The sequence below is a fragment of the Oryx dammah genome, unplaced genomic scaffold, assembly GCF_014754425.2.
Source record: "Oryx dammah isolate SB20612 unplaced genomic scaffold, SCBI_Odam_1.1 HiC_scaffold_16, whole genome shotgun sequence".
NCBI classification, from domain to species: domain Eukaryota; kingdom Metazoa; phylum Chordata; class Mammalia; order Artiodactyla; family Bovidae; genus Oryx; species Oryx dammah.
In genome coordinates this window covers 16,098,942-16,126,176 of record NW_024070200.1, presented here as the reverse complement: position 1 = coordinate 16,126,176, position 27,235 = coordinate 16,098,942, and the positions used below count along the sequence as shown (strand labels likewise).

At 36.5% G+C, this 27,235-nt stretch overlaps 1 long non-coding RNA gene across 1 annotated transcript; it reads left to right on the top strand.

The window, feature by feature from the left end:
- The first annotated feature begins 7,660 nt into the window (after positions 1–7,660).
- On the top strand, positions 7,661–25,241 carry LOC120875037. The gene is made up of 3 exons (XR_005723794.1): positions 7,661–7,678; positions 15,691–15,697; positions 25,144–25,241. It is a non-coding gene; the product is annotated as an uncharacterized LOC120875037 (long non-coding RNA).
- The last annotated feature ends 1,994 nt before the right edge of the window (positions 25,242–27,235 follow it).

The window sequence follows — 27,235 nt, the reverse complement described above, 5'->3', positions numbered from 1 at the left end:
GGAATTTTATGGTTTTGTGTTTTATATTTATGTTTTTAAAGCACTTTGAGTTGATTTTTGTTTATGATTGGAAGAAATGTTCTATTTTTTTTTTTTTACATGTAGCTTTCCAGCTTTCCTAACAGCACTTGTTGAAGATACTGTCTTTGCTCCACTGTGTATTCTTGCCTCCTTTGTCATAAATTAGTTGACAATTGATGTGTGCATATATTTTTGGGTTCTCTATTCTGTTCCATTTATTTATATATCTGGTTTTGTACTGATATCACACTGTTTTGATAACTGTAGCTTTTCAGTACTGTTTAAGTCTTGAAAATTTATGCCTCCAGCTTTTTTCTTTTTCCTCAGGATGGCTTTGACAATCCTGGGTCTTTTGTATTTCATATAAATTTTAGGATTATTTTTTCTAGTTCTGTGAAAAATGTCATGGGTATTTTAATAAAGATTGCATTAAAACTATAGATTGCGTTGGTAGCTTGGACATTTTAACAATATTAATTCTTCCAATCCAGATCTTGGAATATCTTTCCATTTTTTTAAATCATCTTCAGTTTCCTTTATCAGTGTTTTATAGTTTTCAGTGTAGAGGTCTTTTACCTCCTTGGTTAAGTTTATGCTTAGGTACCTTTTTGACATGATTTTATATGGAAGTTTTTGTTTTGTTTTGCTTTTTTCACTTTCTCTTTCTGATATTTCATTGTTAGTGTAAATAAATGCAGCAGATTCCTAGTACATTAACCTTGTCTCCTGTGCTGTGCTAAGTCACCTCAGTTGTGTCCAACTCTATGACCTTAGGGACTGTAGCCCACCAGGCTCCTCTGTCCATGGGGTTCTCCAGGCAAGAGTACTAGAGTGGGTTGCCATGCCCTCCTCCTGGGGATTTTTCTGACCCCGGGATTGAACCCATGTGTCTTATGTCTTCTTCATTGGCAGGTGGGTTCTTTACCACTAGTGCCACCTGAGAAGCCCCACATATCTGTGTAAGTAAATCTAATTCCTATTTCATAATGACAACATAAATCCAAGGATAGCCTGTAAGGAAACTATTTTCCCTCAAAAATCTAGATACGTAATTCAGTAACCTGAATGGGATTGTTATACTGGGCACTTTCTTACCCATTGGTCTGCCAGACCAATAATAAAAATGACCACTATTTGTAACTGAGGTCACTGAGTAAGTGGAATTGTTCCAAGAGTGGGAAACTGACAATAATAACTGCAAAAGCAAATGCAGACTCCTGACCCCAGCCTGACACTACTTCTGGGGTTATTAATAAGCATCTTCCTTAATACTTGCTGAATTCACTAATAACTTCTAATAGTTTTTGTGTAGATGTTTCAGGGTTCTTTTTATGGATTATCATGTCATCCTGCATATAGTGACAGTTTTACCTTTTCCTTTCCAATTTGGATACCTTTAATTTCTTTTCCATGTCTGATTGTTGTGACTAGGGCTTCCAATACAGTGTTGAGTAGAAGTGGTGAGAGTAGACATACTTGTCTTGTTCCTGAATTTAGTAGGAAGTCTTTCAGTTTTTTTTTTTTAACTTAATATAATTTTAATCTTAAGTTGGTTGTGGGTTTGTCATACATGCCTTTTATAATGTTGAGATATATTCCCTGTATAAAACTCTTTGCTGAGAGTTTTATAATAAATGGAAGTTAATTTCATCCAATGTTTTTATGTAACTATTGAGGAAATTTTTTGTTTTTTGTCTTTCCTTTCTTTAATGTGGTATATTACATTGATTGGTTTCTGTGTGTTGAACTATGCTTTTGACTCTGGAATCAATCCAACTTGATCACAGTGTACAAATTTTTATTTATTGTTGGATTTGGTTTCCTAATATTTTGTTGAGGATTTTTGCATCTGTATCCATCAAAGATACTGGCCTTTAATATCCTTTCTTTTTTGTAGTATCTTTGCCTGGAGTTTTACTATCAGAATGATGATGGATTCATAGAATTAATTTGGGCATGTTCCCTCCTCTTCAATATTTTGGAATAGTTTGAGAAGGATAGGTATTAAGTATTTCTTGTTAAGTTTGGTAGAATTCCTCAGTGAAACTGTCCAGTTCTGGAATTTTGTTTACAGAGAAGTTTCTTTTTTACTTTAAATTACAGATTGTATTTCACTTCTAGTGATTGTTCTGTTCAAATCATTTCTGTTCTTGACTCAATTTTGGCATGCTGATGTTTCTAGACAATAGTCCATTTCTTCTGGGTTGTCTAGTTTGTTGGCATGTAACTGTTAATTTTATTTCTTATGACTTTTTGTAGCTTTATGGTATCAGTTGTTAATTTCTTTCACTTCTTATTTTGTTTATTTGTCTTCTATCTCTTATCTCTTATTTTCTTTATTTTCTTGTTGAACCTGACTAGAGTTTTATTTTGTTTGTTTGTTTGTTTTCCTATATCAGTCAGTTCAATTCAATCACTCAGTTGTGTCCAACTCTGTGACACCAGGAACTTCAGCATGCCAGGCTTCCATGTCCATCAGCAACTCCCAGAGCTGACTCAAACTCATTGTCCATCAAGTTGGTGATGCCATCCAGCCATCTCACCCTCTGTCGTTTCCTTATCCTCCTGCCTTTCTTTCCCAGCATCAGGGTCTTTTCCAAGGAGTCAGTTTTTCCCATCAGGTGCCCAAAGTATTGGAGCTTCAGCATCAGTCCTTCCAATGAACATTCAGGACTGATTTCCTTTAAGATTGACTGATTGGATCTCCTTGCAGTCTGAGGGACTGTCAAGAGTCTTCTCTAACACCACAGTTCAAAGGCATCTATTCTTCACTGCTCAGCTTTCTTTATGGTCCAGCTCTCAACATCCATACATGACTACTGGAAAAACCATAGCTTTGACTAGATGGACCTTTGTCAACAAAGTAATGTCTCTGCTTTTTAATATACTGTCTAGTTTTGACAGAGCTTTTCTTCCAAGGAGCAAGCCTCTTTTAATTTCATGGCCATGACATTATTCCTATATTTTTTTTCCCCAAAAAATCCTGTTCTTGATTGTACTGCTCTTTTCTACTCTTTTTAGAGCTCTGTTCTAATAAAAAGCTCTCTGATCTTTATTATTTCCTTTCTTCTACTGAGTTTTTTTTTCCTGTTTCTAATTCTTTTAGATGGTAGGTTATTTTGTTTATTTTTGATTTTTCTTATTTCTCAAGGACATCTTATATAAAAGAACTTTCTTATTAGAACACTTTTGCTGCATCCAATAAATATTGTGAGGTTATATTTTCATTATTGTTTGTCTGGAGGTATTTTCTGATTTCTTTCTTGATTTCATTGTTGACGCATTGTTTTTATTTTATTTTTTTTAGTAGTATGTTGTTTAAATGAGTTATTTTCCTTTTTTTTTTTTCCTGTAATTGATTTCTGATGTCATAACATTGTTGTCAGAAAAGATGCTTGGAATGATTTCTATCTTCAATCAGTTGAGGTTTGTTATGTGACTTAGTATGCTTTCTATCCTAGAGAATGTACCATGTGCACTTCTAGAGAATGTGTATTCTGCTGTTTTGGGATGTAATGTCCTATACATATCTCTTATGTCCAACTGATCCTTTGTGTCACTTAGGACCTCTGTTGCCTTATGATGCTCTGTCTGTACGATCTGTCCATTGACGTCAGTGGGTTGTTCCAGTCTCCTACTATTCTTGTATTCCTATCAGTTTCTCCCTTTATGCTTATCAGTATTTGTTTTAAATTTCTAAGTGCTCCTATATCGGTGTATATATGTTAGTGAATATAATATCCCTTTTTTGTATTAATCTCTTTATATAACATCCTTCTTTGTCTCTCTTTATGGACTTTGTTTTAAATTGTATTTTGTCTGATACAAGTACCACCCCCACCCCAATATCCTAATAATGTCTGTTTGCCTAAAATATCTTTTCTATCCCCTCATTTTCAGGATCTTTGTGTCTTTCACCCTAAATTGAGTTTCTTGTAGGCAGCATATTGTAGGGTTTTGACTTTTTATCCTGTCACTCTGTCTTTTAATTTGAACATTTAATCCATTGACTTTTAAAGTGTTTCTTGATAGGTATGTAAATATTCCCATTTTTAAATTTTGTTTTCCAGTTGATATTGTAGTTCTTTATTCCTTTATTCATTTTTTTTTTCCCCTTTTGTTCTTTGAAGGTTTTCTTCTGGGTTATTTAGTCTGCTATTCACTGCTTCTAGATTAGTTTTTATCTCAGGATTGAGTTGTCTAATAGTGATGAGTTTACTTTTATTCTTTCTAGTACCTTGTAATAGTGATCTGCATTTCTATTGATATTCTTTCTTAGTTCCTTTAATATTTTTATTACCTCCTTTTTGAATTCAGGGTTGAGTAGACTGGTGTGGTCTCTTTCATTATTCTTTCAGGGGATTTGTCTTGTTCTTTTAATTGGGAGTACTTCCTCTGCTTTTTCATTTTACTTAATTTTCTCTGTGAATTTAGGAGAAACAATTGTCTACCATGGTCTCATAGGGGCATTTTTATGTGGGAGTATATAGACTGTGTTTGAGTCCAATAGTTTTGTGCAAGAGCTGTTTTCAGTATGGCTTTCCATGTCTTTCCACAGGACGTGCTGGCTATTATCCCTTTGATAGAGGGTCTGATTCATATTGTTATATCCAGAGCCTGTACTGGATGTTGGGTGGGACTTGCTCTGTTGCTGTCTCAGCCCTTTCAGATCAGGGTCTGCTTCCAAGTTTATTGGAATATAAGCTCTGAGGGTCAGATTTGATCAGGCGTCTCACCTTTTCAGTGCATACCCTACACCAAAGGTGATGACTAGTAAGGCAAGTGATAATCTGTGTGATTATAGAAAGCATACATGCCACTTTTGCCAGCTTCCACAGTTCTGCCTAGAATCAGCCCAGAGTTACATCCTTTTTCCCCTTGTGTTCATCCCTAGACTGTGGCATGGAGTTGGCTAGTGTACGGACCTGAGGCACTATATTTGCAGGATTCAGAGTAGTTGTGCTGCTGTCTGGGGCCTGGGCTGGCCTGTAGTAGATCTCTCCTGGAACACAGATCTGCTCCAAGCTGTTCCCTTAAAGAAACAAACTGCTGTGTACTCCTCCCCAGAGTCTGTCTGCCTGAGACATAAGTTTCTGTGGTACCTCCAGCGTGAACACGCACTAGTGAGCTGGGATGCCCCCTCCATGTGATCTTTGAGAATTAGCTCTCGCCAGCCTCTGTTATGATGAGCTTTTGGTCCCTTCCAGACCACACCCCAACTCTTCTCCCAGGACTCATCTGCCTGAGATGCAGTGCTTAATTGCTGCCTCTATCGGTCCAGTTCACTTCAGTCACTCAGTCATGTCCGACTCTTTGTGACCCTATGAATCAGAGCATGCCAGGCCTCTCTGTCCATCACCATCTCCCAGAGTTCACTCAGACTCACATCCATCGAGTCAGTAATACCATCCAGCCATCTCATCCTCAGTCGTCCCCTTCTCCTCCAGCCCCCAATCCCTCCCGGCATCAGAGTCTTTTCCAATGAGTCAGCTCTTTGCATGAGGTGGCCAAAGTACTGGAGTTTCAGCTTTAGCATCATTCCTTCCAAAGAAATCCCAGGGCTGATCTTCAGAATGGACTGGTTGGATCTCCTTGCAGTCCAAGGGACTCTCAAGAGTCTTCTCCAACACCACACTTCAAAAGCATCAATTCTTCGGTGCTCAGCCTTCTTCACAGTCCAATTCTCACATCCATACATGACTACTGGAAAAACCATAGCCTTGCTAGACGGACCTTAGTCGGCAAAGTAATGTCTCTGCTTTTGAATATGTTATCTAAGCTGGTCATAACTTTTCTTCCAAGGAGTAAGCATCTTTTAATTTCATGACTGCAGTCACCATCTGCAGTGATTTTGGAGCCCCCCAAATTAAAGTCTGACACTGTTTCCACTGTTTCCCCATCTATTTCCCATGAAGTGAGGGGACCGGATGCCATGATCTTTGTTTTCTGAATGTTGAGCTTTAAGCCAACTTTTTCACTCTCCTCTTTCACTTTCATCAAGAGGCTTTTGAATTCCTCTTCACTTCCTGCCATAAGTGTGGTGTCATCTGCATATCTGAGGTTATTGATATTTCTCCCAGCAATCTTGATTCCAGCTTGTGTTTCTTCCTGTCCAGCGTTTCTCATGATGTACTCTGCATATAAGTTGAATAAGCAGGGTGACAATATACAGCCTTGACATACTCCTTTTCCTATTTGGAACAAGTCTGTTATTCCATGTCCAGTTCTAACTGTTGCTTCCTGACCTGCATACAGATTTCTCAAGAGGCAGGTCAGGTGGTCTGGTATTCCCATCTCTTTCCAAATTTTCCACAGTTTATTGTGATCCACACAGTCAAAGGCTTTGGCATAGTCAATAAAACAGAAATAGATGTATTTCTGGAACTCTCTTGCTTTTTCCATGATCCATCAGATGTTGGCAATTTGATCTCTGGTTCCTCTGCCTTTTCTAAAACCAGCTTGAACATCAGGAATTTCACGGTTCATGTATGGCTGAAGCCTGGCTTGGAGAATTTTGAGCATTACTTTACTAGCGTGTGAGATGAGTGCAATAGTACGGTAGTTTGAGCATTCTTTGGCATTGCCTTTCTTTGGGATTGGAATGAAAACTGACTCTTTCCAGTCTTGTGGCCACTGCTGAGTTTTCCAAATTTGCTGGTATATTGAGTATAGCACTTTCACAGCATCATCTTTCAGGATTTGAAATAGCTCAACTGGAATGCCATCACCTCCACTAGCTTTGTTCGTAGTGATGCTTTCTAAGGCCCACTTGACTTCACATTCCGGGATGTCTGGCTCTAGATGAGTGATCCCACATCGTGATTATCCAGGTCATGAAGATCTTTGTTGTACAGTTCTTCTGTGTATTCTTGCCACCTCTTCTTAATATCTGCTGCTTCCGTTAGGTCCATACCATTTCTGTCCTTTATCGAGCCCATCTTTGCATGAAATGTTCCCTTGCTATCTCTAATTTTCTTGAGATCTCTAGTCTTTCCCATTTTGTTGTTTTCCTCGATTTCTTTGCTTTGATCGCTGAAGAAGGCTTTCTTATCTCTTCTTGCTATTCTTTGGAACTCTGCATTCAGATGCTTATATCTTTCCTTTTCCCCTTTGCTTTTTGCTTCTCTTCTTTTCACAGCAATTTGTAATGCCTCCCCAGACAGCCATTTTGCTTTTTTGCATTTCTTTCCCATGGGGATGGTCTTGATCCCTGTCTCCTGTACAATGTCACGAACCTCATTCCATAGTTCATCAGGCACTCTATCTATCAGATCTAGGCCCTTAAATCTATTTCTCACTTCCACTGTATAATCATAAGGAATTTGATTTAGGTCATACCTGAATGGTCTATCTGTTTTGCCTACTTTCTTCAATTTAAGTCTGAATTTGGTAATAAGGAGTTCATGATCTGAGCCACAGTCAGCTCCTGGTCTTGTCTTTGTTGACTGTATAGAGCTTCTTCCATTTTTGGCTGCAAAGAATATAATCAATCTGATTTCGGTGTTGACCATCTGGTGATGTCCATGTGTAGAGTCTTCTCTTGTGTTGTTGGAAGAGGGTATTTGCTATGACCAGTGCATTTTCTTGGCTAAACACTATTAGTCTTTGCCCTGCTTCATTCCACATTCCAAGGCCAAATTTGCCTGTTACTCCAGGTGTTTCTTGACTTCCTACTTTTGCATTCCAGTCCCCTATGATGAAAAGGACATCTTTTTTGGGTGTTAGTTTTAAAAGGTCTTATAGGTCTTCATAGAACCGTTCACCTTCAGCTTCTTCAGCATTACTTGTTGGGGCATAGACTTGGATAACTGTGATATTGAATGGTTTGCCTTGGAGATGAACAGAGATCATTCTGTCGTTTTTGAGATTGCATCCAAGTACTGCATTTCGGACTCTCTTGTTGACCATGATGGCTACTCCATTTCTTCTGAGGGGTTCCTGCCCTCAGTAGTAGATATAATGGTCATCTGAGTTAAATTCACCCATTCCAGTCCATTTTAGTTCGCTGATTCCTAGAATGTCGACATTCACTCTTGCCATCTCTTGTTTGACCACTTCCAATTTGCCTTGATTCATGGACCTGACATTCCAGGTTCCTATGCAATATTGCTCTTTACAGCATCAGACTTGCTTCTATCACCAGCCACATCCACAACTGGGTATTGTTTTTGCTTTGGCTCCATCCCTTCATTCTTTCTGGAGTTATTTCTCCACTGATCTCTAGTAGCATATTGAGCACCTAATCACCTGGGGAGTTCCTCTTTCAGTATCCTATCATTTTGCCTTTTCATACTGTTCATGGAGTTCTCAAGTCAAGAATACTGAAGTGGTTTGCCATTCCCTTCTCCAGTGGACCACATTCTGTCAGACCTCTCCACCATGACCCACCCACCCTGGGTTGCCTGGCGGGCATGGCTTAGCTTCATTGAGTTAGACAAGGCTGTGGTCCTAGTGTGATTGACTAGTTTTCTGTGAGTATGGTTTCATTGTGTCTGTCCTCTGATGCCCTCTTGCAACACCTACCATCTTACTTGGGTTTCTCTTACCTTGGGCGTGGGGTATCTCTTCACAGCTGCTCCAGCAAAGCGCAGCTGCTGCTCCTTACCTTGGACGAGGGGTATCTCCTCACCACTGCCCTTCCTGACCTTCAACGTGGGATGGCTCCTCTACGCCCTCCTGCACCCACGCAGCCACCACTCCTTGGACATGGGGTTGCTCCTCTCCTCAATCTGTATTTTGCATTGGGAAGCGCAGGCAGGTGGCAGCTGCCAGCCCCAGCCTCTCTCTGCTCTAATCATTAGCAAGTCACCATGTGTTCACTACTTGTGAGTTGAGACTAGGCTTCTCCAGCCCCCTCTATCTAATCCAGCAAATTTCTCATGATGAGGATCTGCCCCTATGGACTTTTTCTCCTTACAGATTTCTCCCAGGTGCATTGGTCCCATCCTGATTCTGTTTTTTTTTTTTTTCTGTTTCCTATCTGGTTACTGGTTACATGGAGATCTTTCTTGTAGCTTTGTTTATATAGGAGATCATCTGCAAATCTGTGACAGTTATTATTATTTCTTTGTGTGTGTGTGACAACTGTTTGTTGGTTAATTTTCTGTGAGAACTGTTCCACATGTAAATGTACTTCTGATCGTCATCCTCCTACTCTACCATCTTGATTCTCCTCCCTGTATGCTTTTCATCTTTTGTTAATGTGAACTTTTTAATTTAATGTAATCAAAATTATATTTTTATGCTTACTTCTTTTTTTATAAAATATTTTGTCCACTCCAGGTTCACAAAGCCATTTTTTTTTTTCAAATTTAGCCATCCACATATAGATATACAATTCATTGGTATGAATCATATTAGTATGTTTTAAAGGTAGAGTTAAAATTTATTTTTATGTGGATATCCGTTTTATCTTATACTATTTAATGAAATAATTTCTTGACTGTATCTTGGCGTCATCTTGCCATATATCAAGGTACATTATGAGTATGTCTCGCTGTGAATTCTGCATTTTGTTTCATTTGTTTATTTATCTTTCTGCCAATAACTCACAGTTTGATTTATCCTTATAATAAGTCCAGACATCTGGTAGCTGAAATCCTTCAACTATTATTCTTCAAAATTATCTTGGAAGTTTTCATTTCTTTACATCTCCAACACCAAATAAATGTTATAATCTGTTTGTTAATTTCCATGAAGCAACAAAATTAAAAAAATAAAATGGTTATCATTCTTTTCAACCTATGGATGAATTCAAAGAAAGTTGACATATTTACTAAATCAATCTTATAATCTGTGAATATGGTATATTTTCCTATTAGAACTTCTAAAATTATATCTTTCATTGAAAGATATGACATGTATCATCCTAGATTGATATATTCTTAGGCTTGTGAAATTTTAATGCTGCTGTAATTGAAAAAAAATTACTTTTGTTAGTAGTATATAAAAACAAATTTAGTTTTGTATGTCTAACTTCTAATTAGGACTGTTGCAAATATCCCTTGTACCTTTTCATAGCCTGTCTATAGATTTTTTTGGATGTTCTGAATACATATTACTGCCATCTGTGAAAAATGACAGTGGTATTTCTTCTTTTTCATTTATATTCATTTTATGTATTCTTCTCATCTTATTGAACTGGTTAGAACCACAACAATGTTAAACATAGGGCATGCTTTTCCCATTTTCTCAACAGGAAAGTCTGTGGTATTTCATATTTAAATCATACTTAAGTCATTAAGTATGATGGGTGTTTTGTAAAAATTCATTTTCAGATTGAAAAGGCCAATTTTATTTCTAACTTCTTAATTATTTTATCATAAACTTTTGCTAGTTTTGTCAAATTTTTTCTCTTCATTTATCTGCTGCTGCTGCTGCTAAGTTGCTTCAGTCATGTCCGACTCTGTGTGACCCCATAGACGGCAGCTCACCAGGCTCTCCCGTCCCTGGGATTCTCCAGGCAAGAACACTGGAGTGGGTTGCCATTTCCTTCTCCAATGCATGAAAGTGAAAAGTGAAAGTGAAGTCGCTCAGTCGTATCTGACTCTTAGCGACCCTATGGACTGCAGCCTACCAGACTCCTCCATCCATGGGATTTTCCAGGCAGGAGTACTGGAGTGGGGTGTCATCGCCTTCTCCCTTCATTTATCTAGGTGATCATAAAATGTTTTATTTTTCTATTAGTGTGAGATGGCTTACTTCCATTGATGAACCTGAAAATTCAAGATGTCTTTTACTTTCCTAGCATAATGCCTTTGCTATTTTCCTTTCATTGTACATGACTGCATTCCATCTGCTAATATTTTCTTTAAAATGTTTGTATCTCCATTTGTGGGAGATAATGTAACAGTAATGTATTACACAATAATGAAAGAAATAGTAAGGCACCCAAAATGAACTTGTGATAATACAGTGAAACGTAGCAATTTTTCACATATCAGCACTATTATAATATGGTAGGCTACTTTTAAAAAATATGTTGTAATTATAACAATCTAACATTTTTTTAAAAGAGTAACAAACCAGTATGTAGCAGAAAAATGCTTTGGTTAAATTAAGAGTATAATCTGTAGAATATGATCTAATTATTTTAAGAGATTGTGGTAAATTATTGATCTAGTGACCAGTTTTTTTTTTAATGTATCAAATAGTTTTTCATATTTATAATCACATATCTATGTTTTTCATAGAAAATTCTAGCTTTTACTTCTGTAACATCTTAAAGTGTGGAAATATCTTGTATTTTTCTCTTAAAAAGTTATTTAATTTTGGCTGAATTCAACATTTCAAAATTTTAACTGAAAAACATTGTTTTCTATAAATAATATGATAATAATTTCATACATATTTTTGTCTGTATGTAACCTAAGAGCCAGTATTGTAGGTTTTTTTTGAGACTCTAAAACAGATGGAAAATAACAGAAAGGAAAATATTATTCCATATATTTGCATGTCATACATGTTCTTCATGAAATAAACCAAACTGTCATGAATTCATAGCAAAATTATTACATGTTTCTGTTTTTTTAATAAAAAAGGGGAAATTCTATTTTCCCATGCTTACAAAGATATTGTAGCATACAAGGGTTTGCACAAGAGTAAACAAATCATCTGTAAGTATGGAATACTGTCAGAAAAGTTTAGATATTATTAACTTGTAAGACTGGTTAGTTGTACTGATAGTTTCTCTAAAACATTTCCAACCTGAGTGAAAATGAATCATTATTTACTGATGAAAGATGATACAACTTTGAAAGAGGCAGACAAACTATGCAATAGGTTTCTTACTACTGGAAAGAAACTCCCGTTAGTGTACAGTCTGTGGGATGAAAAATAAAATAGCATTACCTTTGACTTGTAATTGATATTAGTTGTTAGAAGATACTAATCAATAACAGTAATGATGGCAGAAACTAGGGTCTCACATTTAGAAGTTCACAAAAAATATTATCTATATTCAAAGCAATGTGAAGGTAACAGGTGCAAGCTCTCAGCCATAAAATATCTCTCCAAAGAGCTACAAACTGAAGTGAAGTCGCTCAGTCATGTCCAACTCTTTGCGACCCCATGGGCTGTAGCCTACCAGGCTCCTCTCTCCATGGGATTTTCCAGGCAATAGTCCTGGAGTAGATTGCCATTTCCTTCTCCAGGGCATCTTCCCAACCCAGGGATCGAACCCAGGTCTCCCTCATTGTAGACAGATGCTTTACCATCTGAGCCACCAGGAAAATCCAAAGAGCTACAGTGCAAATCAACATATGTCCAAAGCAATGGATGATATGTGGAATCTTCCAATTGTGTACAGTTGTATAAAGTGCTAGTAAAATCAAAACTCTGAATTTCAGTGAGACCGCTTTTGGCTGTTAGTATAGCAGAGCCAACTATAATGGATAAAGTAAGCAAGTATATTTGCTCACACAACTAGAAGTCCAAAGGTATGACTGATTGAATGTAGCTAAATCCATTGGAACTGATCTGTATCTCTGCAATTTCCCTTACAAAGAATTCATCTGTCTTCATTCCTAAGGTAGCCTCCCTCATGAGAACAGAATAACTATGGAATGTCAAATCTTCACAGTCACATAGCACAAACCTACAGAATGAAAAGTTATTTCTTCTGGTGATTTATTTTAGGAAATAGAAAACTTCTCTATCTTTAGCTCCCAGCAAACCCCTATTTCACTTTTTTTGTCTTGGAGTCAGTCATATGCCAATCCTGGAGCCAAAGGGATTTCTGTAGTTAATTGATTTAGGGATTACCATTGGATTTATCAGGCTCATCCCTGGACCTGTAGATGAAGGAAGCTTTCCATTTTGTATGAAAGAAATATGATAACCTGAAAAAAAAAATCAGAGTGCTCCCACAAGTAGAAATAAAATAGAGTCTCACATATTGGCAAATAAAATTACTAAGCTCTATTTTTCAGCTATACTGAAGCAACAAAAATATATATTCAAAAGGAAAGTATAAATTTTATCTATAAAAAGAATTGTCCAAAAAAAAAGCCAATATTTGGGTAAAATATGCTGTCTATTCACACATTCCTTCTTTAATGAGGTCTTCTCCTCATTGAGATTACATTCTAATTAGAAAGAAAAAGTCAAGAATTAGGTGAACAAAATGACTACATAATGCTAAAGATCTATGAAAGAAATAAATGGGGAAATATGATAGATAAATAGATGCAAAGTCAGACTACTTTTTGTAGAATGTTCAGAAAAAGATTACCAGAGAAGACATTTAAAGTTGAATATGAATTTTGAAAAACAGATAAAGAACAATGGAGTAGAGAAGATTGCTTGAAAAAGAAGAAATAGACCCGGTGAAAGCTCCAGAATATACACACACATTCTGGCCTATAGAATCAAGACTCATTCTATTAAGGGTGAAATTGGGATGCATGCTAAGTCGCTTCAGTCGTGTCTGACTCTGCAACCCTATGGACTGTAGCTCACCAGGCTCCTCTGTCCACAGGATTCTCCAGGTAAGAATACTGGAGTGGGTTGCCATATCCACCTCTAGGGCATCTTCCTGACCCAGGGATCGAACCCACATCTCTTACATCTTCAGCATTGATAGGCAGGTTCTTTACCACTAGTGCTACCTGGGAAAGTGGGGTAGAAGAGATTTAAAACAATTAAATGAATGCAAAATAACAAGGATGTATAGTTGATCAGTGCTTTCAACTCAGGAAGGAGTTGAATAAGTTGGAAATGATGGGACTAGGGAAAGGGTAGAAATATTTAAAATGATCAGGAAAGAGCTTCAAAGAAAAGGTGAAACGAACAAATACCAAAAGGAAATGAAAGAATAAATCATTCATAGATCTGGGGGGAAAGTGGGTTAGGTAAAGGGAAATGCAAATACAAAGATGCAAGATGAGAGCTTGGCTGATTATTTTTGATAAAATCAGAAGATGAAGTTACTAAAGCAAAATGAGCAAGCTGGGAGAGAAGAAGGAGCTGAAGATTTGTAGGAATTTGTAGGTCTTGGTAAGAACGTTGATTTTAGTCTAATGAAAGCCATTGCAGGGTGAGTTGAGTAACAGCAATTATGATCTACACGATCTGACAGATTTAAAGATCACTCAGGCTGTTGTAAATTAGAATGCAAGAGGGCAAAGGCCAAACAGGGGTCCTTATTAGGATGCTGTGGAAAAATCTAAGTAGGAGATGACAGTAGACTGGGACAAAGTAACTGTGGAGGTGGTTAGGAATTGTTGAATTCCGGATATGTGTTAAAGCAAAATAGGAAAGGAAAGGATTCGATGATAGATTAAATGTGGGTTTGAGAAAGAATGTCTAATCTATTAGGAATAAGATGACAAGTTTTAAATTCTAGGGGAAATGGCTATTTCCAAGTATATATAAATATAAGGTACAAGATAACAGCTACTGCATGTATTTTAATTGTTCATGTCTTTTTCAATAAATTTTATTATTTTTAACAAAGAGATGCTCATAGTGGTGAGTCTAATTTTACTTCTAGAAATAAGTGATTCTGTATTAAGTAAACAATGAGCAAATAGACCAACATTATATTTACAAGTATTTCTAACAGAGTAGCATGCTTCTTTGTGTCAGTTCTGTACAGATGTATAATGACTTAGAAAATGAAGAAACTGCAAAGAAATGAGTGAAGAAAAATGAGAAAAAAATATAAATGATCTTAAAATATTCACAATTATATATCACAGAAATATATACTAAAAGTAGGTAAATCCAAAGGGTTTTTTTCTTTTTAGTTTGACTTTTTATTGATGTATAATATATGCACAGGGAAGAATCCTTGTATCATAAGCAAACAATTAATGATTGCTCACTTGCTAATTCCAGCCTTGTAACTCATATTTACCATTCTGTTGCTTTTTCAAACCTTATAACTCCTATAACCTTTCTGTTGCTCTTTCAGTGTACTCTTCTGTATCTGGTTCCTTTAGATCAGCACAACATTGGAGAGATTTATCTATATTGACGTGCATAACTGTGGATTTCATCGGTGTATTTGCGGCAGAATGTGTGTCCAAAGATGGCGAGTGCAGTACATCACAGTCCACATAGTCTGTAAAATGGCCTTTTTGCTTTCAAAGGGTGGAGTCTACTTCTCCCCCCCTTGAATCATGGTAACCTTATTCTCTTCCTTGTAGTCAATACTGTGGGACTTAAGGGATAGTCCATGATTTGTGGCTAAGACAGAAGAAATTTTTTAGCTTTTACAAAGAAAGTCTACCTCTTTGGATACTCCCTCTAGGGACTCTACCTTCTTAGAATGAAGCAGAAACGCTCAGAGAAGTGCAAGCCACATATGTATGTTCTAATTGAGATGGCTTCTAGTAATTCCAGTTAGACTTTAACCTTGTGAGTGAAGAAGACTTCAGAACTTTCTAGTTCCCAGACACTGAAATATTCCCTAGTCATGCAAGTCTTTCAAGCTGAAGACATATATACCATAGAGCAGAGAAACTTCATCCCCACTGTAACTAATTCCAATTGTTGATTCATAGTATCTATGATCATGTTTGTTATTTTAATCTACTAAATTTGAAGTGCTCTTGTATGCAGCAGTAGACAATTGGAACATGTAGTATCCATTATTTGAATCCCACAATTTATTGTCAACTATCGATGAGAATATAGATTGTACCCAGTTTGTGGCTCATGTGAAAGTATTTCTGTGAGTATTATAGTGTCTATTAGTTGAACCTGTGTGTATATTTGTGTTGTGTGTATACACAGGGATAGAATTAATGGGGTATATTTATGTATTCAATTTAGGAGATGAATCCAAATAATTTTCCAAAATAGATGTAAAAATTTGCCTGCCTACAAGCAGTGTATGAGTTCTGGTTATTCAAAATCCTTTTCTACATTTGATTTTTTGATGATTCCACTTTTATTATTTTGCTTACATAAAGCAAAGACAAACCTTATGTTCTTGACTTAACATATCCCTAAACACAGAGAAAGACTTAAGAGAATAGGCTGTTTTTATTTTTTTTAATTTTTAAATCAAAGTATAGTTGATTTACAAAGTTGTGTTAGTTTCTGGTATAAAACAAAGTGATTATATATATATTTATATATATATATTCTTTTCCATTATGGTTTATTACAAGATATAATTATAGTTCCCTGTGCTGTATAATTATTTATTACAGGATATAATTATAGTTCCCTGTGCTGTATTATATATATATATATATACACACATATACATATATATATGTATAATCCTTTTGGATTATATATAATATATATATTATATATTATTATATATTATATATAAATAATCCTTTTGGATTTCCTTTCCATTCAGGTCACCATAGTGCACTAAATAAAGTTCCCTGTGCTATGCAGTATGTTCTCATTTGTTATCTATTTTATACATAGATAGACTGAGCGACTTCCCACTTTCACTTTTCACTTTCATGCACTGGAGAAGGAAATGGCAACCCACTCCTGTGTTCTTGCCTGGAGAATCCCAGGGACGGCGGAGCCTCGTGGGCTGCCGTCTATGGGGTCGCACAGACTCGGACACGACTGAAGTGACTTAGCAGCAGCAGCATCAATAGTGTATATATGTCAATCCCAATTTATCCCAACCCCCGCCCCATTCCTCCTTGATATTCATACATTTGTTCTGTATGCCTGTCTCCATTTCTACTTTGCAAATAGGATAATTATACCATTTTTCTAGATTTCACATATAAATATGCCAATATACACTATTTGTTTTTGTCTCTCTGACTTAGGATAATCTACACCATTTTTCTAGATTTCACCATTTCTAGATTTCACCATTTTTCTAGATTTTGACATATATATGTGAAAATACAATATTTGTTTTTCTCTTTCTGACTTACTTCACTTTGTATGCCACTCTCTAGGTCCATCCACATCTCTACCAATGATTCGGTTCCATTCCTTTTTATGAGTAATACTCCCCTCATGTATGTATGTACTACATCTTCTTTATCCATCCACCTGTCAGTGGGCATTTAGTTTGCTTCCCCTTCCTGAGTCCATGCTCCTAACTCCACTTTCCATTAGCCAGCACCCCTTCAAAATAGGTGACTCATGACTCAGGCTAGAAAGTATGAAGTTATGATGTAGACCCTGTGTGCAGTTCTTACTTTGTCCTGCCTTCCACACACTGTCTGCTTCATTCTCCTTTTATCCTCCATACGTCTGGTTTTGTCCCAGTTGATTTCCCTACCATGCAGGGTTTTTTTATGCATGTGGGACCTCCCTTAACCTTCAGCTTCCCACCAGGGTTGCTAGTCCTCTTTTTGTTCTTCTTGTCTTTGTTCCTTTCTTTCATCCTTCCTGGTTGTAAGGAGATTTTTCTTATCTTTTTAAGTGTCTGAAGACTTCTGCAAATATTAAGCAGGTACTCTATGAGAATGGTTCCATTTGTAGATGTATCCCTGATGTACTTGTGAGGAGGGATGAATTCTACATCCATCTATTCTACCATCTTGACTCCTCCCCTTACATTTAATTTTTAAAATCATTTTGAATTTTATCTATTCTGCTGGATGGGGCTTCCTTGGTGTCTCCGTGGTAAAGAATCCACCTGCCAATGCAGGAGATGAAAGTTCAGTCCCTGGATTGGGAAGATCCCCTGAAGAAGAAAATGGCAACGCACTCCAGTATTCTTGCCTGGAAAATCCCATAGACAGAAGGAGCCTGGTGGGCTATGGTCTGTGGGGTTGCAAAGAGTCAGACATGACTTAGTGTTTAAATAACAACTACAACAACTAAAATTCTACTGGGTATAGAGTGGTATCTTGTTGTGGTTTTTATTTGTGTTTTCCTATTGTCTTACCTTGTGAGTAACTTTTCATATGTTAATTGGCCATTTGGATATCTGCTTTGCAAAGTTAGCCTTTAACCTGTATTTCAACTTAATTTTTTCTTATTATTTTAAAGAAATAGTTATATATCCTGGGTATATGTATTAAAAATAGCTTCTCCTACTTTTTGGGTCACCCTGTCACCCTCTTAAAAGAATAAGAGATACCAACATGGATATGGTCCATTTATCATTGTTTTCATTTGAAGTCTTTTACATACAATTTTTAAAATTATGCTTAAGCCAAAGAATAAAATTATTCTCTAAGAAATCTTGTTATACCTCTCAAATTTAGGTTTTTCAATACAAGTGAAATTTTTGTGTTTGACTTGAGATAGAAATTTGTGCGTGTAGGAGTCAGAAAATAAGAGGTCTACTTTGCTTACTAATAGCTGTTTATTAAACATACCATCATTTCCCAATACACTGCATTTCTACCCTTTGTTGTAAATTACTATTATATTTCAAAACTTCATGATTGCTCACAGGTAGTTGTCTATTAGCCTCCTAACCAGTCAGCCTGGACTCACTGCTCTCAAATTATTCCTAAAACTTAGAAATATGACAACATCAGTCTTCTACTGAGTTCTCAATGTTTTTCAATGCCTAAAATAGTATTTCTTGCAGTGAAAAACCTTAAAAGTGCTAATTCTATGAGTCCTCTGTCTACCTAAGTAAAAAGATGGGAGAAGAGTTGATGGTAGCAGGGTTCTTCAACTCTGTGTTTTTTTTTTAAAGCAGTATGAGGAGGTTTTGTGCACTTAGAAATATTAAAAACACTGGTTTAGCAAATTAAGACAGAATTCCAGAGTATAGCTAGAAATATGCAAGGACTTTTATGTTTAGTTCCTGTTTACTTCACCTATTTTATGTTCTACTCATTTATATGCCTGTTTGCTCTTATAGTTCCAAAGACACCCACCATTTTAGTTCTTCATACAGAGGCTGTGCTACTTAATCTATCTGCCACTTTGCATCCATGGTGCCGTATGTGTATAACATACTAATACCACCCTACAAAGGTCTAATAAACCCTTGCTAGATTTCAAAATCCAATCAGTAATTATCCTTCTGTTCTGCATTGAGCTATACTGTTCTGTAACCTCTTAAATTCCCACACAACAACAATCCATTGCTCTCACTTTTTCACTACTCCTGCCACTTGAAAATACCTTAATCATGTATGTGTATCTAAGAACATATTAGAATATCACAGTCACATATAACACTCAGCCTATACTCCAAATAATGAATTTTATTTCTTGCTGCTGCTGCTAAGTCACTTCAGTCATGTCCGACCCTGTGCAACCCCATAGACGGCAGCCCACCAGGCTCCCCCATCCCTGGGATTCTCTAGGCAAGAATACTGGAGTGGGTTGCCATTTCCTTCTCCAATGCATGAAAGTGAAAAGTCAAAGTGAAGTTGCTCAGTCATGTCCGACTCTTAGCAACCCCATGGACTGCAGCATACCAGGCTCCTCCGTCCATGGGATTTTCCAGGCAAGAGTACTAGGAAAAAATAAAAACCACATTGCTTATGATTAACTTCTATTTTGCCAGACTTATTTATAAATAGAACTGTTTTGCTTCTGATAGTCTGCTCTCTAGAACTGAACAATGATTAACAAGAAGAGCAAGACTTAAGAATCTCAGTCCTGATGAGCAGTGCCTTTTGTTAATATTCTCATCCTTTTTGTTGTAAAGAATTTGTTCATCTGTACTTATTAAAAATCAGTAGAAATAGTCATTAAAACTAAGACTCTATATAATTCTTTTTAAGAAGACTGTCTTAGAAAATATTTGTAAAAGTTGTATGTTGCTGACTGGTAAAATGGTAAAATTAGATTTTCTTTCAAACTTTGTATGCTCACATGTTTAAATTTTGGAGGAATAGGAAATGAGGATTGTGCTTACACTACCTTCTTCTTATAGCAATGCTGAACACATAGCTGTCACGTAATAAATTCTTACTTAATTTATGACTATAAGTTGCTGTGCCAAATGTACACACTAAACTTAGGAAGAACTGCTGAAATTAAAAGGGACATGTGGCAAGGGACAGTATGGGTTAGAGCAGAGATTGCCAAATGATGCTCGTAGTTGTAGCTTATGTGAACAGGAAGTGTGGGTTCAAGATTTCTAAAACTCTATTTGTACAGTGACATATACTCATACCATGTACATTTTTATTATATAGGTAACATGTATATAGAAAGTCTACATTCAAACAATAAATGAAAGTAGAAATGTTCTGTCCTCCTCACCTTGCAATTCCTCTGGGAGAAGCAGGTTGTACATAAGATGATGATTAGTTTGGCATTGAAATTATGATATTCCTGCCTTGGGCTGTTTTCAAATATAATATAAAAACCATCTAGGACGCTTCTATTGCTCTCAGGCCATCTTGCTTTGATTTGGCTCAGCCTCTAGTCAATTTTCTTGAGGCTCTTTTCTGAAGATTTGAACCTTGGTGCTTACCTGCTGTCCAACCAGCTGCCTTGATTACTGAAAGCCTCTGGAAGCCTCGGTGTTGTTGCTCTAGCCCTTCTATTCCAAATGGATAAAATGAGACTGATTGAGAAAAAAAGCAACTTAGGCCCATGTCTACAATGTTCACATCCACATAAAATTTAATTTTAACTCTAATAACACCCAGTCAAACAAATGAATATAGGCACTGGTTGCATATGTTTCAACTACATTATTTTATTTAATAGAATGTATGGTATAGTATATATGCTTTTATAAATATATAGGCCAAGGGTCAATGAAATTAAACAATATACTTATTAATATTAGGAATAAAATGTAGTGTGAACAGGACTAAATTCTAGCTGACTTTTTTTTTTTTTTCTAGCTGACTTTAAATACTTCATCTGCCTCTCCTCACTACTTTGATCTCGCTGGTGATGTAATAGTGGTTCACAGATAATTTAAATACTAAAACTGAACAGATCTGCCCTGTGGCTCAGCAATCCCCACTTTTAGGTTATATATGACATAGAAACGTGTACATGCATTCACTGAACACATGTGCAACTAAATATTCATTCAAGTATAACTTCCAGTATGAAAACAGCTAGAAATAACTTAGATTGTCCAACAAGAGAATCAATAAATTGTCATATATGCATCCAATGGAATACAATACAATGCACAATTTTAAATTATTGGTACTTGAAACCACATGGGACAACTGGACAAACCAAATAATGTTGGAAGAAGCCATTCAAAATTAAAAAGTACAGCATGATCCAATTCTTACAAATACCAAAGTAGGCTACAGTAAACCACAGGGTAGTGGGTGGACTGCAGCAGGATGCTGGGTTCTGGATGCTACTTCTTTGCTACTTACTGACCCAGCTTGTGGTTACATGGTGTGTTCACTTTGTGAAAATTCATGAACTTATAGTGTGCACATTCCTGTATATATGCAGAATCCCTATATAAAGTTTGCCTCCTATTCCCCCAAAATAGATAAATGCAATAAACAGATATAGGAAGCAGGATATTATATGAAAGATAATATATTTCCTCTGACTTTATTATTTTCATATATGCTTAGAAATATAAAATGACAAAGTAAAATAGTATAATATATAAGTAATTTATATGGCATCTGGTTAAGAATTTGTAACATAATGTTTAAATAATATATCACATAATATTTCAAGACTACTATTTTCTGTTTTCTAAACATAAGTGAACTTTTACGTGGGACTTCCTTGTTCTTTTAAATATCCCAAAGATGTTTAGTGCTTAGAGATGACATATCTTTTCTTTACGTCTATTCAGATGTCCTAGTTGCTTTGAATTAATTAAGATAATAGATGTTTTCACTATTATATCCTGAGACAAATATAATATAGAAGACAGCTACAGATCTTTGACTTTACCTCCAGAAAAAAGACATTAAAAAAAATAAGTGTTCATGTATTTAGCACACTTTACTGAAGAATAGCAATATGGAAAAATGAGGTGAGCCATAAATCTCCTTGTTTCTAAAAAAAATCTCTATACATATATTCCTATACATGAGAGTTTAATAACAAATTCAGCAACACACTTTGGATTCTCTGACACTAATCTGTAATATTTGTGTTTAGGAGAGGGAAGAGGCCATTTAACATAATTTTTCAAGTAGAAAGTAAATTCCCATATTATAAATACCAATAACTACCTGATAGTAACTACATATGCACTTAATTTATAAAAATCTAATGAAAACCACTCGACCTTTCAGGTATAACCTAAATCAAATCCCTTACAATTATACAGTGGAAGTGACAAGTAGCTTCAAGGGATTAGAGATGATAGAGTGCCTGAAGAACTATGTACAGAGGTTTGCAACGTTGTACAGAAGGCAGTGACCAAGACCATCCCCAAGAAAAAGAAATGCAAAAAGGCAAAAAAAATTGTCTAAGGAAGGCTTACAAATAGCTGAAAAAAAGCAAAGAAGCTAAAAGCAAAGGAGAAAAGGAAAGATACGCATCTGAATGCAAAGTTCCAAAGAATAGCAAGGAGAGATAAGAAAGCCTTCCTCAGTGATTAATGCAAAGATGTAAAGGAAAACAACAGAATGCAAAAGATTAGAGATCTCTTCAAGAAAATTGGAGATACCAAGGAAATATTTCATGCAAAGATAGGCACAGTAAATGACAGAAATGGTATGAACCTAACAGAAGATATTAAAAAGAGGTGGCAAGAATACACAGAAGAACTATACAAAACAGATAACCAGGTAACCATGATGGTGTGATCACTAACCTAGAGCCAGATATCCTGGAGTGCAAAGACAAGTGGGCCATAGCATCACTATGAACAAAGCTAGTGGAGGTGATGGAATTCCAGTTGAGTTATTTCAAATCCTAAAAGATGATGCTGTGAAAGTGCTGCAGTCAATATGCCAGCAAATTTGGAAAACTCAGCAATGACCACAGAACTGGAAAATGTCAGTTTTCATTCCAATCCCAAAGAAAGGCAATGCCAAAGAATGTTCAAACTATGGCACAATTGCACTCATCTCACACGCGAGCAAAGTAATGCTCAAAATTTTCCAGGCCAGGCTTCAACAGTATGTGACTTGAGAACTTCAAGATGTTCATTTAGAAAAGGCAGCAGAACCAGAGATCAAATCGCCAGCATCCATTGGATCATAGAAAAAGCAAGAGAGTTTCAGAAAAACATTTATTTCTGCTTCATAGAATATGCCAAAGCCTTTGACTGTGTGGATCACAACAAACTGTAGAAAGTTCTTCAAGAGACTGGAATACCAGACCACCTGACCTCCTTCCTGAGAAATCTGTATGCAGGTCAAGAAGCAAGAATTAGAACCAGACATGGAACAATGGACTGGTTCCAATCTGGGAAAGGAGTATGTAAAGGCTGTATATTGTCGCACTGCTTATTTAACTTATATGCAGAGTTCATCATGCAAAATGCTGGACTGGATGAAGCACAACTGGAATCAAAATTGCAGGAAGAAATATCAATAACCTCAAATATGCAGATGACACCACATTTATGGAAGAAAAGAAAGAGTAACTAAAAAGCCTCTTGATGAAAATGAAAGAGGAGAGTGAAAAAGCTGACTTAAAACTCAACATCAAAAAACAAAGATCATATAATAATCATTGTTTAATACAGTTGACATTTGTTAAGATTTATTCACAGATTTTGCAATTCATTTTTCCTCCATTTCTTCTTATATCATTTTTCTTCTGCCCGAAGGACAGCCTTTTGAATTTCCTTTAATAATGGGAAGCTCTGTGTAGGTTTGAAAACATCTTTGTGAGTACATATTTCTGTTTCGAAACTTTTTTTCTCAGTTTTTTGGCTTCTGTTGTTGTTGATTGAAAGTGATCTAGCAGACTGATGATCACTCCTTAAAGAATATTTTTTTTCCCTTTGACTGATTTTAGAATTTTATTTTTGAATGTTTATTGTCCAGTTTCATTTTTGTCATCCTTAAATGCATGTGTTTTTCTATTTAACTTCAGATTCTTTGTGCTTTTTGAATCTGTGAATTTGTCCTTCAATTTTGGAGAATTCTCACCCATTGTTTCTTCAGTATTACATTTGACACATACCTGCTACTCTCCCTTTACTGTAGTTAGGCTTTCATAATTATTCATCATGGTGCCTAACTTCTTTTAAATATTTCCAGTCTTCATCACTCTCTGCTATATTCTGGATAGTGTAGCAGCTCTCTCTTTCTGGTCCTTTGTTCTGTTATGAACTGCATTTGTATGCATGCATGTGTGCATGTGTGTGCATGCTCAGTAATGTCCAACTCTTTGCAACCCCATATTCTTCAGCCCTCCAGGCTCCCTTGTCCAGGGAATTTTCCAGGCAAGAACTCTGGAATTAGTTGCCATTTCTTACTTCATTCTCCATGTGACTGGAAGTTTTCCAGTTTATTTTATCAGATTAGCACTTTGACAATGAAGTTATGAATGTTCAGAGAGCCAAAAATCTTTTTGCAGATGAACACCGTGGAAGTATAAAGTCAAAACATGGCATGAAAATCAAAATGAACTACATTTAATCAGCTTGTTAAACCCATTTATTCTGTTTTTCTTTTGGATTATTCCATATTTAGTTTATTCAATCTATGTCCCCATTTTCCCCCAAATAAGATAGGTCACTATATATAGTGTCTATTTCCTGCTGAAGTTTTGAAGACTGAAAATATTAAAGTAAGCAGAGCTGTCTATTTTCTGTGTCAGATAGGTGTGATATTTGAGGCTTGGTAGGTCTATGTTTGCTGTTGGTGTTCAGTCCCTAAGTCATGTCCAACTCTTCACTCCTCCACAGATCGCAACGTGCCCGGCTTCCCTGTCCTTCACTATCTCCTGGAGTTTGCTCAAATTCATGTCCATTGAGTCAGTGATGCTACCTAACCATCTCATCCTCTGTTGCCCTCGTCTCCTCCTACCCTTAGCCTTTCCCAGCATCAGGGTCTTTTCCAATGAGTCAGCCCTTCATATCAGGTGGCCAGAGTGTTGGAGTTTCAGCATCAGTCCTTCCAATGAATACTCGGAGTTGATTTCCTTTAGGATTGTCTGGTTTGATCTTCTTGAAGTCCAAAGGACTCTCAAGAGTTTCCTCCAACACCACAATTAGAAGGCATCAATTCTTTGGCACTTTAAAAACTAATTTTTATTATGGTGCTTCTTATTCAGGTACTCTTGTTTTTTTTATTATAAGCTTCAAATTTTCCTTGAAAAAGTTTTCAGTCCTAGAATAAAGTATTATTTCTCCAGAGACTTCCTACTTCTACATTCCAATTCCCTATAATGAGAAGGACATATTTTGGGGGTGTTAGTTCTAGAAGGTCTTGTAGGTCTTCATAGAACCATTCAGCTTCTTCAGCATTACTAGTCAGGGCATAGACTGGAATTACCATGATATTGAGTGGTTTGCCTTGGAAATGAACAGAGATCATTCTGTTGTTTTTGAGATTGCATCCAAGTACTGCATTTCAGACTCTTTTGTTGACTATGATGTCTACTCCATTTCTTTTAAGGGATTCTTGCCCACGGTAGTAGATATAATGGTCATCTGAGTTAAACTCACCCATTCCAGTCCATTTTAGTTCACTGATTCCTAAAATGTTTACGTTCACTCTTGCCATCTCCTGTTTGACCACTTCCAATTCGCCTTGATTCGTGGACCTAGCATTCTGTGGTATCTCCAGTTTTCTTGTAGAGATCTCTCTAGCCTTTCGGATTCTGTTGATTTCCCTCTATTTCTTTGCATTATTCACTTAAGAATATTTTCTTATCTCTCTTTGCTATTCTCTGGAATTCTGCCTTCAGATGGGTATATCTTTCCCTTTCTCCTTTGCCTTTCACTTCTCTTCTTTTCTCAGCTATTTGTAAGACCTCCTCAGACAACCACTTTGCCCATTTGTGGGTTTTTTTCCCCCTTGGGGATGCTTTTGGTTATCACCTCCTGTTCAGTGTTATAAACCTTCATCCATAGTTCTTCAGGTACTCTGTCGATCGGATGTAATCCTTGAATCTTTTCACCACCTCCACTTTTTAATCAGAAGAGAATTGATTTAGCTCGTGCCTGAAAGATCTAGTGGTTTTCCCTACCTTTTTCAATTTAAGCCTGAATTTTGCAATAAGGAGCTGATGATCTGAGCCACAGTCAGCTCCAATTCTTGTTTTTGCTGACTGTATAGTGCTTTTCCATTTTGGCTGCAAAGAGTATAATCAATCTATTTTCTGTATTGATTATCTGGTGATGTCCATGTGTAGTGTCAACTCATGTGTTGTTGGAAGATATTTGCTATGACTAGTGTGTTCTCTTGATAAAACTGTTAGCTTTGCTCTGCTTCATTTTGCACTTCAAGACCAAACTTGCCTGTTTTAGGTGTCTCCTGACTTCCTACATTTGCATTCCATTCCCTTGTGACTTAAAGGATATCTTTTTTTTTTTTTTTTTTTTGGTGTTAGTTCTAGAAAGTCTTGTAGGTCTTCATAGAACCGTTTGACTTCAGCCTCTTTTGCATTGGTGGTTGGAGCATAGGCTTGGATTACTGTGATGTAGAATTGTTTGCCTTGGAATCAAAACAAGATCATTCTGTTGTTTTTGAGATCATACCCAAGTACTGCATTTCAGACTTTTTTTGACTATGAAGGCTATTCCATTTCTTCTAAGGGATTTCTGGCCCACGGTAGTAGATATAATGGTCATCTGAATTAAATTTGCCCACTTCATGTCCATTTTTGTTCACTGATTCCTAAAATGTCAGTGTTCACTCTTGCCATCTCCTGTTTGACCACATTCAGCTTACCTTGATTTATGGACCTAACATTCCAGATACCTATGCAATATTGTTCTTTACAGCATCAGACTTTACTTTCACCACCAGACACATCCACAAGTGGGTGTTGTTTCTGCTTTGGCTCAGCCTCTTCATTCTTTCTGGAGCTCTTTCTCCACTCTTCCTCAGCAGCATATCGGACACCTTCTGACCTGAGGGGCCTCTTCTTTCAGTATCATATATTCTTTTTGCTCTTTCATAGTGTTAATGGGGACCTCAAGGCAAGAATACTGAAGTTATGAAACACTGTTTAAATGCATGGGTTTCCTGGGTGATTCAGTGGTAAAGAACCTGCCTGTCAATTCAGGAGACACAGGAGATGTAGGTTTGATCCCTGAGTAGGGATAATCCCCTGGAGAAGAAAATAGAAACTCACTCCAATATTCTTGCCTGGAAAATTTCATGGACAGAGTAATCTGATGGGCTTCAGCCCATGGGGTCACAAAGAGTCAGAAATGACTAAGCGACTAAGCACACCCATATATAAATACATATACGTTCAGATGAGCAAATAATGGAAT